Source organism: Bidens hawaiensis, unplaced genomic scaffold, assembly GCF_021521415.1.
Source record: "Bidens hawaiensis isolate Kalapana, Puna unplaced genomic scaffold, B.hawaiensis_p1.1 tig00031314_1, whole genome shotgun sequence".
In the NCBI taxonomy this organism is placed as follows: domain Eukaryota; kingdom Viridiplantae; phylum Streptophyta; class Magnoliopsida; order Asterales; family Asteraceae; genus Bidens; species Bidens hawaiensis.
The window spans coordinates 53,051-67,182 of NW_027495274.1; the positions used below are offsets into that span (position 1 = coordinate 53,051).

The 14,132-nt window shown below is 34.1% G+C and overlaps 1 pseudogene; it reads right to left on the minus strand.

Moving 5' to 3' along the window:
• Nucleotides 1-431: 431 nt before the first annotated feature.
• On the minus strand, nucleotides 432-2,892 carry LOC143581947 (peroxidase N1-like; annotated as a pseudogene).
• Nucleotides 2,893-14,132: the final 11,240 nt, after the last annotated feature.

The window sequence follows — 14,132 nt, forward strand, 5'->3', positions numbered from 1 at the left end:
TTGCTATATAAGATCTTTTAAGTATGTTGTGGACTTAATGAGCAAATTAGACTAGTCATTTCGTATTCATATCTACCGGTAAGGTGTTGGTCCAGATGGTTCTAAGCTTGACACATCTATATTGTTATGTATATGAATCTAGTCCAATATCTCTAACAATTAAGATCTGAAGATATCTAGAGACTAGACAGTCCTCCTTGAGTATTCATGATTTCTCTATACTTGGACCAGCCATCCATGATTGTGTGGAGCGATCTATAACTCCAACCAACCCTTGATTTGTCTATATCGGCCTGGAAAGTTTAGATTCTGAGACCAATAGTTAGAATTTGAGCGGGTCGTGACACTATGGACCATATTCTGATGCCAGAGCACTTTAATCTCGTCTTGAAGTCGTGGGATTTCTATTTTCTCACAAATTACCGGAACCACTTCCAAATATATCAAGGTTAGTTATATCGAATATAATGAACATGTGATTAAGAATATCATTCACTTGAAGAAAATCATCTAAAATATTTAAAACAATTCCCGATTAACGATTCAATCTTTGATCTTATTTCATACAAAAACAAATCACTACATATTTCAACGCAAGTACATTCTATTAACAACTTTACTTCTGAATTGTGTTAAATCGGCCAACCAACTTACAAACACTCTCATCAGTTGGTTGCAGTACATACTCTACGAATTTCACCTTGTCTTCCTGTTTTCACCTCAATATTTCCCATCTTCACCATCGCTCTTCCAAACTCCGCATTGAATCTAGAAGCTTGCCCTCTTCCCCCAAGAAATCATTGTACAAACCGTTGTGTCCTTCGGTCACTCCATAATTTTGCATTGGATTCAATAGCTCCCCGCCCATTCCTCAAGTTTTCATAGAATGAATTGCCGAAGCTATTACTACTTCCTGTATCAAGGGCTACACGCCTTAATGCATCACCACCGTTGGGGCAAAGTGCTTGGAGCTGTGGTAGGAATGCTTGGTTTATATCGGGGTCGGGTCCATTGGTGTTGTTGAAGTTATACAACCTGTAGCTGAATAATGCACAAGCTGCTGTTCCACTTGTGTGTCCCCCTGGTAAACAAAATATAACAATTTAGTTAATAAATAAGGCAATAACATTTTATGTAGTAGTTACATAAGGTGCAATTTTTGTGTTCATCTTGTTGGGTTTTAACGGTGGTTCGAAACGAAAACGGATAAACCTTTTAAACCCGTTTTAGTTAAAATATCGTTTCAATAGTTATTAATCCATATTAATAATCAAAGATATGAACGAGTTATAAAAACGCAGCGGAAAGTTAAACGAATTAAAACGAACCAAAAACCGAAACCCAAAACCCGGATCCGATTACAACCAATATACGAGTACGATTCAAACAATAATAAATCAACCATAGATAAGGTTATCGATATACCTCGGTTATACACAAACCGGGAAGGCACACCGAAGGATAACGAGATGCACTAGAAAAGACACAATCAAAGTCCGACAGCAAATACGGCACTGCAGTGGTTCACGGCGGCGGTGGGTTTATTCCGGCGACGGCAGAAACACGGCGGCGGCAAGATTTTTGTGGCGGACAGCAACTGAATAGAGTCAGAACAATAACAGGACAGCAACACAGCAGCGAATACCAGCAGAAGCCCCGAAATCTAGTTCGCCGGAAAAACGGGTTCGCCAGAGAAGAAGAACCAGGTCGCCGGAAAGCCGAGATTTCAGATCTCAACTACACCGGAGCTAATATGGAGCTGCGGTGGATCTTGCGGTGACCGGAGAGCAATAGTGGTGGCTGGGTTTGATGTGCGGCGGCCTGAATGGTCTCGCCAGAAAACCGGTTCGCCGGAATTTGGCGCCTGATTCTTATGGCAGCTAGAGTTTTATATGTTTTGTAAGGGTTAATAATATTAATATCTCATTCTATATATAGTATTATTAGTAGGGTTTAAGCAAGTTAAATCAATTGGGTTCAAGTATAATATTAATATCTCATTCTATATATAGTATTATTAGTAGGGTTTAAGCAAGTTAAACCAATTGGGCTTGAGCCCAATTAACAAAACAAAGCCTAGTCCATTATCCTGTCTATCTAATTAATTGTGTCGGGCCTAATTAACATTTAAATAGACCTTTATCTCGTTACCCCCGGTGTAACTCAATCCGGGTCACATTCGGGTCGGTCGCGTTGACTTGACCCGAAACGACCATTAAATCCAACACACCTTACCCACAAGAGTAACGAGATCTTGACTTTTTAGACCTTTATCAGCAAACTTACTGATTTGGACACTGATAGGGTCGTTAAAGGCAGGCAAATTTGCGGTATCCGATGCTTGTGAAACCAAACCATCTCTACGTCATAATGGTACATGCCAACTACGACCGCAGGTCTGCAAGAACATGTAATTATAAAAATGATTAAAGACGTACAATGGCCTAGCATATAACTACAATTTGTTAATGTACAAACACTTACCAGGACCATAGAATCACGGGCAGCTAGGGCAACAATATCCGCACATGAGACCACTCCAGGGCAGGTGGTTTCGAGTTGGGACTTTGCAGCATCAATAACTTCAAAGCCTCTCAAGAGAGAGTTTGGCCCTACTGTCTTCTTGGTTGATGTTCCGTTAATTAGTATAGATGCATCACAACCATTAACAAAGCAATCATGGAAGAACATTCTTAATAAACCAGGTGCGATTGTTGGGTTGGCTCGGACCGCAGACTGAACTGCTGACTGGACAATGGATTCGGCTCTGGGGCAGGTGGACCTATAGAAGCCAACACGAGTGCCTTAGCCTAGTGCCAAGGTTGCCAGTGTGGCCAATAGGAGAACCAATAAGGCAACCATTTTGCTAACCGCCATTAGTAAGTAATAATAACAAAGAGTGTTGATTTGTCTTAAGTAGTGTTTTCGTGAATGAGATGGTGATGTTGTGACATATGAGGGAGGTATTTATAGGATCATTATAGTAAAAGTTAGGGTTTCGTTTTGCCCCGCTATTTTATATAATTTACTATAAAACGATTACAACAAAGTGGCAGGCAAACGGGCAACAAGCTGCGCCGCAACCCCCTTTTGAATAGCAAAACCAATCCTGCTAAAAACGAAGCTTTGGGACCTAGAAGCTAAAGAGGTTCCGTGTACGACGCGCTGAACCCTACTCAAAAATTTCACAGCCTCTGGAGCCAGAAAACCAAATGTATCAAAGGTAAATGGTAGAAAGACATGTTGATTATCTAAACAAGCTTTCTCGTGTTTAACAACTTTGCCCGATTCAGCCTTCAACGCAGCCTGACCCACAACAAACCCACGGTCCCTGAGCCCAACAAGAGGAGACACTCCTGAAAGATCCACACAGGCGTGTTTCCCACCTGCCCACCCGAACACAAGAATATCAGCTGGTCGTAAAGTAGACCGCCCTTCAAGAGGATTGTAACATCCCGAAATTTTCAAAATAATATTAATTGTATTACCTAATAATAGAGGGAAAGTTTACTCGGGTTATCGGGAAATAAATAAATAGAGTAGGAGTTGGTATGGGTCGGGCTAGTGTTGGGTAATGGATATGGGTTATGGACTTGGGTTATGAAAGAAGGAAGGAGAGTCCATGGGCTTAAGCCCATGATCCCTAAATATAAATACCATTAATCACCATTTAATCCTCATTCTCACATATTCCATACACCACCAAAACACACACAACACCATCTTATAACCCGAACCAAGATCCGAAGGCGAAAACCTGAGCTTGTTGGTGCTGGAACGTCGTGACGGACCAAAACAACATCAAGGCTTAACCGGGTTCGTAGTTCGACTCGTTCAAGGTACGTTTATAGTTAGAAATCGTTCGTATAGGTTCGGTTTGATTTGGGAAATCATAGATCTGTGTTAGTTTGTTATAAACGAACCTAAAACAACAAATATTACTGGAATTGATTAGCAATTGATAGGTTAATTGTTAACCTAAAAGAACCCGTAACCTATATGCCTAAATCGCACCCCTTAAACATCGGTGTTAGGCCGATTTGATGGTTGGGGTTTGTAGGCGCTGGTCAGACGATTCCGTGGATACCTAAATCGAGTTATTTGGTTAAGAAACGAAGGATTAAGAACGAACAGTAGCTGCAGCCGACAACTTCGCCTGCAAGCTAAGTTCGCCTGATGAACTTCGCCTGCAAAGCGAAGTTCGCCTGACGACAACTTCGCCTAAAGCCAAGTTCGCCTGACGACAACTTCGCCTAAAGCCAAGTTCGCCTGACGACAACTTCGCCTAAAGCCAAGTTCGCCTGACGACAACTTCGCCTAAAGCCAAGTTCGCCTGACGACAACTTCGCCTAAAGCCAAGTTCGCCTGACGACAACTTCGCCTAAAGCCAAGTTCGCCTGACGACAACTTCGCCTAAAGCCAAGTTCGCCTGACGACAACTTCGCCTAAAGCCAAGTTCGCCTGACGACAACTTCGCCTAAAGCCAAGTTCGCCTAAGGTTTAACTTCGCCTAAAGTCAAGTTCGATTAGAAAATAGATTAAAAACGATAAGTAAAAGTAAGCTAATACTAGGCCACCAGATTAGATCAGGCGAGTATTGATACGTGTAACTTATACAGTCAGCCGAGCTCAGTTAAAGAAGGGATTTACAACTATCGGAGGAAGAAGCAGAGTTCAGGTGAGTTTCTAGCCCCATTCCTTGTTATGTTTTTGGGGCTGTGTGCATACTCGATGTGTTTGTTAATACATTTATCCTAAGTGATAAGTGTATGCCATATGTGATATATGTGATGGATATGAATGATTGCTTGTCTGTACGCGAACGATCTTCGGATATTGCGCGTACTGTCAGGTTAAAAATAAATGTACGAATATTATATATCGAAGATGTATGAACATTACAAATGAATACTTGTCGGGGCGTGAACGATCTTCGGATATTGCACGTATCGACAAGGGGTATGGTTGTTAAATGAATGATGTAAAGAACGCCTAGAGTGTTCTTATGCTATAATGTAATTATTGTATATGTGAGGTATGTGTATACAGGTACACGAATGGTATGTGGGTTCTACGTTCGACATAGTAAGTTAGGATGGCAAATCCCTCTAGCTTCTGTCGGACATAGACTCGGCTGGTGATGGCGTAGTTAAGGACTGCGGGCCTTATACGTAATGTAGATGATAGATGTAAACGTAGATAGGGACGGTGGGCCTTATACGTGTTACAGATAATAGACGACAACGTAGTTAAGGACTGCGGACCTTATACGTATTATAGATAGGCGTCAGCATAGGAAAGGACTGTGGACCTTATACGTGCTGTATTTGTGTTGTGGTAGCATAGGGGAGGACTGCGGACCTCGTACGTGCTATGAATTAGGTTGCAACATAGGGAAGGACTGTGGACCTTGTACGTGTTGTGGATGTAGGATGGCATAGGGGAGGACTGCGGACCTCGTACGTGCTATGAGTTAGGTTGCAACATAGGGAAGGACTGTGGACCTTGTACGTGTTGTGGAAGTGGGATGGTATAGGGAAGGACCGCGGACCTTGCACGTACCATGAATGGTGAACATAGGTAAGGACTGCGGACCTTTTACGTGCCATCATCCAAGTACCAAGCATGAAAGAGAAGCTTGCACCGGGTGAACAAGTGGGGTGCAAAGCTAAGGCAAAAAGGAGAGGCCCAAGATGGTCCCCCTGTTGAACCCCAGTGGTGGATTTAATGAAAATATCACCCATATATAACCTAGCCGACTGCCCATATAAAAAATCCACCCAAAGAGAAATGTAAGGACATCGACTCCGGACCTCATGTAGAAGGGTCGTCCTATCTACTAAGTTGAAGGCATTGAAGAAATCAACAGTAAGCATAGCCAATGACCCATCCGAATGAAACTGATTTAGAAACCTGTTCGCGCTATGAAGCACGGCCTCTGCCCCACTGGGGACTCCCACCCCAAATTGAATGTCACCGAGGTATTTAGCCATCTCCTTCCCGACACCCCTCATAGCCACCTTAGAGACCAACCGCCTCCAAATGGCCCCAACGGCAATAGGTCTAATCCCATTGTCCGGTTTAAGCAACGACGTAAGTGGGGGAGACGCAACAAACTCTGCCAACACCTTAGGACACCTTCCCCCCAAAAATAAATTAACCACCGCAGAGATAGCCTTGAGCAAACCATCCGCAATCGGAGACCCCTCTCCGCACAACGCATTTAAAATGTGTTGGGCTCGCAAACCGTCCCGCCCACACGAAGTCCCTTTAGGGAAAGACTTAATGCACCCAAGCACACTATCAACGTCCACGACAAGGGGAGACTCAGAAAGCAAGGAAGCTGGCATAATCGGAGGTGCCATGATGGGATGCTTAGACAACAAAGCGTTCAAAGTATCCTTACCGAAAGGTGCAACCCCTGAAGAGCATGATACCTTGACCGCAGAAGTGAAATGCCCGTCCGCAACTTTTCGCAAACATTGTTTAACATTGGCGCCCAACCCGGCGTTGTTAGACTCGGGTACAAACGCATCACCACCTGGGGCATCTCCTAGGGGTTGGTTAAAAAGCGATATAAGGAGCTCAAAGAAACCGTCACGGTCACTCCAAGCGGATAGCGACCGTTGAATAATTCGGCATTGCTCAGACTTTCTATTGCCAGATCTGCGTTGCTGACGATTAGAAGGTCTGAAAACTCGTAAGGTGCAACGTGGTAACAACAACAGTTTCACCCACGCCTCATCATTATGTATGAATTAATGCCAACCATTTGTGTTTATAAAAGAAGTCATATTCAAACTCAACATGATGCATGTGCAAGGAAGCTAGCATGCCGAAAGACAAACTTGAAACTTTTAAAAACAAGTTGGATACGAATCACGGACGTATAGCTGTACTTTATAGACAGTTTCAATATTCAAAATGAACGAACTATCACTGTTTATATAAACTCTCTTTTAAATTATATATATGTCATCTGAAAGGCATAAAAGATGATGAATTGAAAAGTCGACTTTCATTATCTACAACAAGCCAAGTCAAAGGAACACACCAATCCACTGAAAGAATTAATGCATGTTTATACTGGTTTAGGTAACGCTAAATTGTTAATATAGAAAATATTTGCTTGTAAAACTACCTTCAACGTCGTTCATGCTAGGATTCGTGTTTTTTTTCTTTTTGATGGCTAAATATATTACACTTCTATATATAAGGATTGATCTCATATTGACACCTTAACCGGCTTACCATCCGGCCAAAGTGAGAATGTCAGGAACTCAAGATTCGTTGCGTTACGTACTGTAAAGCTCAAAAAACTATAGAATAAAAATTAGAAATACAATTATATGTTTAATTGAAGCCGTCAAAAACGTGTATACATGATGGCTAATTTTAATATTGTCTGAAAGAATAAAGGGTCGATTCACGGGTAAAGCATCTCAAACAAGTTTATGTATATCTAGCCAAATTAACATCTTGTTAAATATATTTTTATTAAGCAGTGCAAGTGCCCACTATCATTGTCCATGGTCCATGGAGACAAGCATTATCCAATTTCAATATCTAAAAAAACAATAATTTTAAGAGTTAAGGGTTAATATCGTTTTTATCCATGAGGTTTGCTCAGATTGTCCGTTTCAGTATAACAGGATTTTTTTTCTCTTTTACAGTTCAGTAATTTTGGTTTTCACCCTATTTTCAACTGTTGGCTTTGCAATGTTAATTAATTGTGTTAACTTTCCCCTATGCCACACACAAAAAGGTAATTTTGTAAATTTGAAATAATAATTTATGTCTTTTTTAGTCAATGGTCATCGCAAGGTTCCTTTATAACCCGGTTTTTATATATAACAAGCTTACAAATTCTAGTAAGTTGAGAGTTAGTGGACTCTCTTGACTAGGAATGTGCACGGTTTTGATCGGGTTCGGATTTTAGCTAAAAACGTAATTAAACCAAAACTTTGATTTTGGTTTTGGTTTTGCCGTTTGAGCTAAATTTTGAAAAAAAATAAATTAGACAAAAAATAATGAATTTAAACCTAAATTATTTTGTTAATAAATAACTAATTGATTACTATAGATCAAATGAAAACTCCTCTTAAAAAGAAAACTTAAAAACATTTAAAGAATTATTTTTAACTTTTTTCAAAAAAAAAAATTGTAGTTTCTTTTTTTCCAATATTCTTATATGTTGAAATTGTTAGAAAAAAAACCCATGTCGGTAACCTCGTTGGTGTGGTACATATGTGCAATAGTGTGTATTGCATATATGCAATAGTGTTGTATTGCATAGAATACAACACTATTGCACATATTTGATACACGCTATTGTATATATGCAATATAAGACTGATGCACACATCGAATACACATTAGTACGTATGTGTAATAAAACACTAATGCACATATGCACTATACAACACTACTACACATATACAATACACAAATATTGAATGTATGCAATTAAGCACTATTGAACATAAAAATACATAGTATTACACTTGTAATACAACAACATTGCACAGTAATACGTATGTGCATTAAATAGTAGTTTTTATTTTATTTATATTTTTTCCCCGTGAAAAATAACAAAATTTAAAAATATTTTTTTTAATTAAAAATAAATTTGTATGAGTTTTTAAATTTTTTTTCTCTAAAATGAGTTTTCTCTTTATCCTCTCCATGTATATATATATATATATATATATATATATATACATAGGTATTGGTTCATTTCAAAAGTTTTTTTACAGCGAGAAGTGAAAGTGTAACTCCATTAATCCCTAATTTCACTCTCTTTCTTATGTGTAGGTGCGTTGTGTAGGTGCATATGTATGTGTGTAGGTACGTATGTTTGTATATGTGTACATATATTTGTATATGTGTAGATACATAGATTTGAATGTGGCTCGGTACATTTATATGTTTGTAGGTAAGTTTGAATGTGTAATTAAGGCATAAATACAACCAACATACATATATGTATGTAACCTCATATGAGAAATTAGGGATTAATGGAGTTATACCTTCACTTCCCGCACTTCTCGCTGTAATATCACTTCTCGCAAGATCCATCCACTTTCTAAGATCATTAAATCATTAATACATATTAGCATTATGTGTGAATATATATAGGTATTGGATCATTTCAGAAGTTTTTTTACAGCGAGAAGTGCGAGAAGTGAATGTGTAACCCCATTAATCCCTAATTTCACTATATATATATATATATGGTGTATAAAACTTATAATAAAATGTAAATATTGTAACCTCGTGGCAGTGGCAATGATAATGACAATGATAAGTTCTTAACTTTGTAAAATATTATAATTTAAAGTTGGGGCATCTATTATTTCCACTTTCTAAGATCATTAAATCATTAATACATATTAGCATTATGTGTGAATATATATATATATATATATATATATATATTTGTTTAAGTTCAAAAGAGAAATGATATTACTATAAGAAATGAGAGAAATATATGGGCCACTAGTTTTATTTTAGGTTTTAAATATTTAAAAATAAATAAAAAATATGTAAATGCAACAATAAATGCACTCTCTTTCTCCAATTAATACAACTAATATAACCATAATAAATAACTCTCTAATTAATATATCTAACTAATTTAAGTATAATAATTAAAAAAGATAAAAACACTACCTTAGTTTTATTTTTTATTTATACATTCTTTATTTTATTCAACATAAATACAATTTATTCATATAATATTATTTTCTAAAAAAATAATTTTCACTCATTTTATTAGCATATATTAACGTGTTTTTAACACTAAATATCAAAACATAGTATATATATTTTGTAATTGGTATGCCTATAAAAATTAATGTAAAAATAATAATAATAAATATCATACAAATGTGTTCATTAAATGTAAACAATAAATATACAACCTACACAAAGTTATATAATCTACACTTGTTTTGAGTAATAAAAACGTACAACATACAAAAAGCATACAACTTACATATATAATTCGACATCAACAATTATATAAACTACACAAAGATACACATATGTTACACATGCGTAGGTTATATGTTTTTCGTATGTAGGTTATATGTTTTATTATTCTTATAACAAATGTAAGTTATATTTTTGTGTAGATTGTATATTTTTTATTGACATTTAATACAAACATGTGTAAAAAAGTTGTTTTTATTATTCATCACAATGTAATTACGTGTTGATGGCTTTTGATATATTGAGTTTAAAGAAATTGGTTTTGAATAAAAATAAATTAATGTATGAATAAATTGTATTTGTGTAAGATAAAATTTTCGTGTGTAGGTTATATGTTTTCGTGTGCGCATGTATTTTATTGATGATGAATTTTTTGTGTAGATTATATGTTTTTCGTGTGTAGGTTGTATGTTGTCTTATTCTTAAAACAAGTGTAGATTATACGTTTTTTTTGTATGTTGTATGTTTTTTGTTGATATCTAATGCAAACACATGTAAAATAGTTTTTTTGTATTATTCATTATAATGTAAGTTGTCTTGATGGATATTAATATATTGAGTTGGAAGAAATTAGTTTTGGATATAAAGAAATTTTAATGTATGAATAAATTATACTTGTGTAGGATAAAAAATTCAAACACAAAAAATAAGTTATAAAAATAAATGAGTTCTTAATATTTTCTAGTTATAATAATTTAATTAGTTATATTAGCTAAGTAGATAAGTATTATGGATTATTAGTTATATTAATTGAAGAAAGAGAATGATTAATATTTTCTTTATTTAGCTTTAAGCATTTAAAACTTAAAACAAAACTAGTGGCTCATATTCATTTCTCGCATTTCTTGCAATAATATCAGTTCTCTCTTGAATCATCCCCTATATATATATATATATATATATATATATTGGGGTTAAAATAAAAAGTGGAGTGTGTCTAAGAAGTGTAAAAAGTAATCTGGTGCGTTAAATACGTTGATATGACAGTGGATATGAAAAGTCTGTTTATTGTACGGTGTGTTTTATTTTAGTTGCGGTGTGTTTATTGTGAAAAGTAGATTTTTCCTAAGAAGTGTAGGAAGTGTGTTTTCGTCATTAGATCTAATAAAACACACGCACAATAAACACACCGCAACTAAAATAAAACACACCGTATAATAAGCACACTTTCCATATCCACCGTCAGATCAACATATCTAACGCACCAGATTACTTTTTACACTTCTTATACACACTCCACTTCTTATTTTAACCCCATCATATATAATTTAAAGTTTATGACTTGTAAAATATTATACATATTAGCATGATGTGTGAATATTATATTACATTTTATTATATTACATTTTAGTTGTGATATGTTTATTGTGTGGTGTGTTTTAAAGTGTATAACTTTGTAAAATATCACACGACATGCTAATATGTAGTTAATGATTTAATGATCTTAGAAAGTGGAAATTATAGATGCCACACAATATTACATTTTATTATGTGTTTTATATACCTTCAAGCTGGCACGCTCATAATTCGGTGTTTATACATTTTAGATTTGTTGATAAATATACTGTTAAGAACATTAGCTTTGAGGTTAAATGTGTTATTATTAAAACTAATAATAGTATATGGATCGAGGGTAGGAATAACTTAAAAATTTGTTGAGTTTGAAGAACTTTAAGAACCATTACTAACCACACAATCAATTAATTCTTTAATCTTTTGTGGTTGTAATTAACCCATATTAAAATATTATATGATGATGGACTAAAAGTGTATTCAAATAGCTAGAAGGGTATTATGGACGTTTACACAACCCACTATCCTTTTAATCAATTTACTTAAACCAACTTCTATCAAATCAACCATTTAATGTTATATTTTGAATTCCATCAATGTTTTTAAATCTCTATTATAAAATACTGTACATTATAAGAATTTAATAAATAATTCAACACAAGTCATTTTTGTTATGTCTTCGTGTATCTGACAAAATTTATAACATAGTCATAGTCATATATAAACTCATCAAATTACAAAGATTGTTTGTTATTTATTTTTCAAGCATTCAAAACTTATAAATTCTTATAATTTATTAAGAATCATTCTTTAATAAAACTTTTTCAACAAAGTGTAATTATATTTAAATCCTTGTCACAAGTATTTAAAATCTTTAATACGGATGTGTAACATTTTTATTATTTACATAAATATATATATTTATGTATTTAATCTGTTTTACCAAGAAAATAAAGAACATATAGACCAGCAAAGGGACGACTTCTTGTTCCTTATGCATGGTCTTCATTATCTATTTAATATCTCACATCAGAAAGATTTTGAGCGCCTTTGAGTTATGGTTGCTGACCCTTTTGTATCTTTTTGAAACCATTTGGAATATTTTTTTTTTCTTTTGCTCTCATTTATATATGTAGGAAATTACAAACACAAACACATAAGTTACTCAAGCTACACAAATTATATAAATTACTCAAATTACACAAATTTATTACAAGACTATACAAATAGAAATTACAAAAACTACACAAATTACAAAAGTTACATAAATTACCCAAATTACTACATAATGCACAAATGTGATACTCAAATTTCATCTACACAAATTACCTAAATTACATTAACTACCAATTACATATACTACACAAGTTACATAATTACACAACATGAAATACACATGTTACATAAAATACGCAAATTACTTAAACTACTCAAATTACAAACATTATACAAATTATAAAACATTAGATTACATGAGTGTAACAACTTATTATGAATGTGTAAAATATGATATTACGTGAATGTAATCTTTGATTACGTGTAATGAGCATTAGATATTTTAAACATGTTTATTTTTTAAAAACTGTGAGTAATCTTATTTATTAAAAAATGAGTAAATAAATGAAATTTATAAGTTTAGTTATTTATACATATGGTTGAATGTTAGGATTTAAAAAGAAAACAATTCATTAAAGTAAATAATTGGTTCATCATTTTTTATATACGTAATGTACATTACACAACATTAAATACCTTTATTAATGAAAGTTGTCTGTTAAAAAAAATACATTTATTGAATGATTAAGATCAAATAATTAAGTTTACTTAAACTTTATAAACTTAAAGACATGTTAAAGTCATTTAAAAAAATAAAGACATGTTAAGAAAACGTAAATAAAAGAAGATGACATTACCCATTGATAATTGATTTTGCTTAAACTAAATGCATTTTATTATAATTTTTGTATTATTAATTAAAAGCTACTAAATTGAAAAATAAATATTGATATAAACATAAAGAAATAATATAAATGCATCGAAATTCAAAATCTAAAACTCATATAATGAGTTGACACTTGATAGGAGAGAGAAATAGTATGAGGGTAAAAGACTAATATACCCTCTTAATAAAAAGACAAAAACGTTTACATAGCAGACTTTAATTAGTTGGATTGGTTTGAAAGTTCTTAAAACTTAAGTTGATTCTTAAAAGAAATCATCCCCTGTGGATCGATATGATTTATGAAGTAAAATAGAAAGAATAAAATAATAACAATCCACGTGAAGTATATTATTTTATATCACAATGGAAAATGCATAATATTTTCTAGTAAAACGAACACGAACTTTTAGCTAGAAAATTAACTTAATTTTGTTTATCAACTATTTTTTTTTAAATCACTGTTTCTACAAACATTCGTATCCTCTTCGTAAGCATTATTTTTTAATATGATTACTAGATTAACATCAATTCTGACATCAAATTCTTTAATTGAAGACGATAACAATTATTATTATTTTTTAAAATTCATAGGTCTTAACATCCAAAATAACACACACAAAGATCTTGATGAGGGCAAAAGTAGGAAGCATCCGACCCTCTTCTACCTACGCATTCTTTTTTGCATGTTTCAATAATACATGGGTTAAGTGGCCAAGATTCTTTACATAGTTTGTCGGTCACCATCTCCCTTATTAGTTAGATATATATTGAGCAATAAAAATGATTAGTAAGTCATTACAAGTGTATACTTCATATGTCAAAATATCGTAAGTAAGAAAAATAAGTCTCATAAAAATTAAGTAATTAATAGCTTACCAGCAATCACAATTATGAGAAAAGCTGC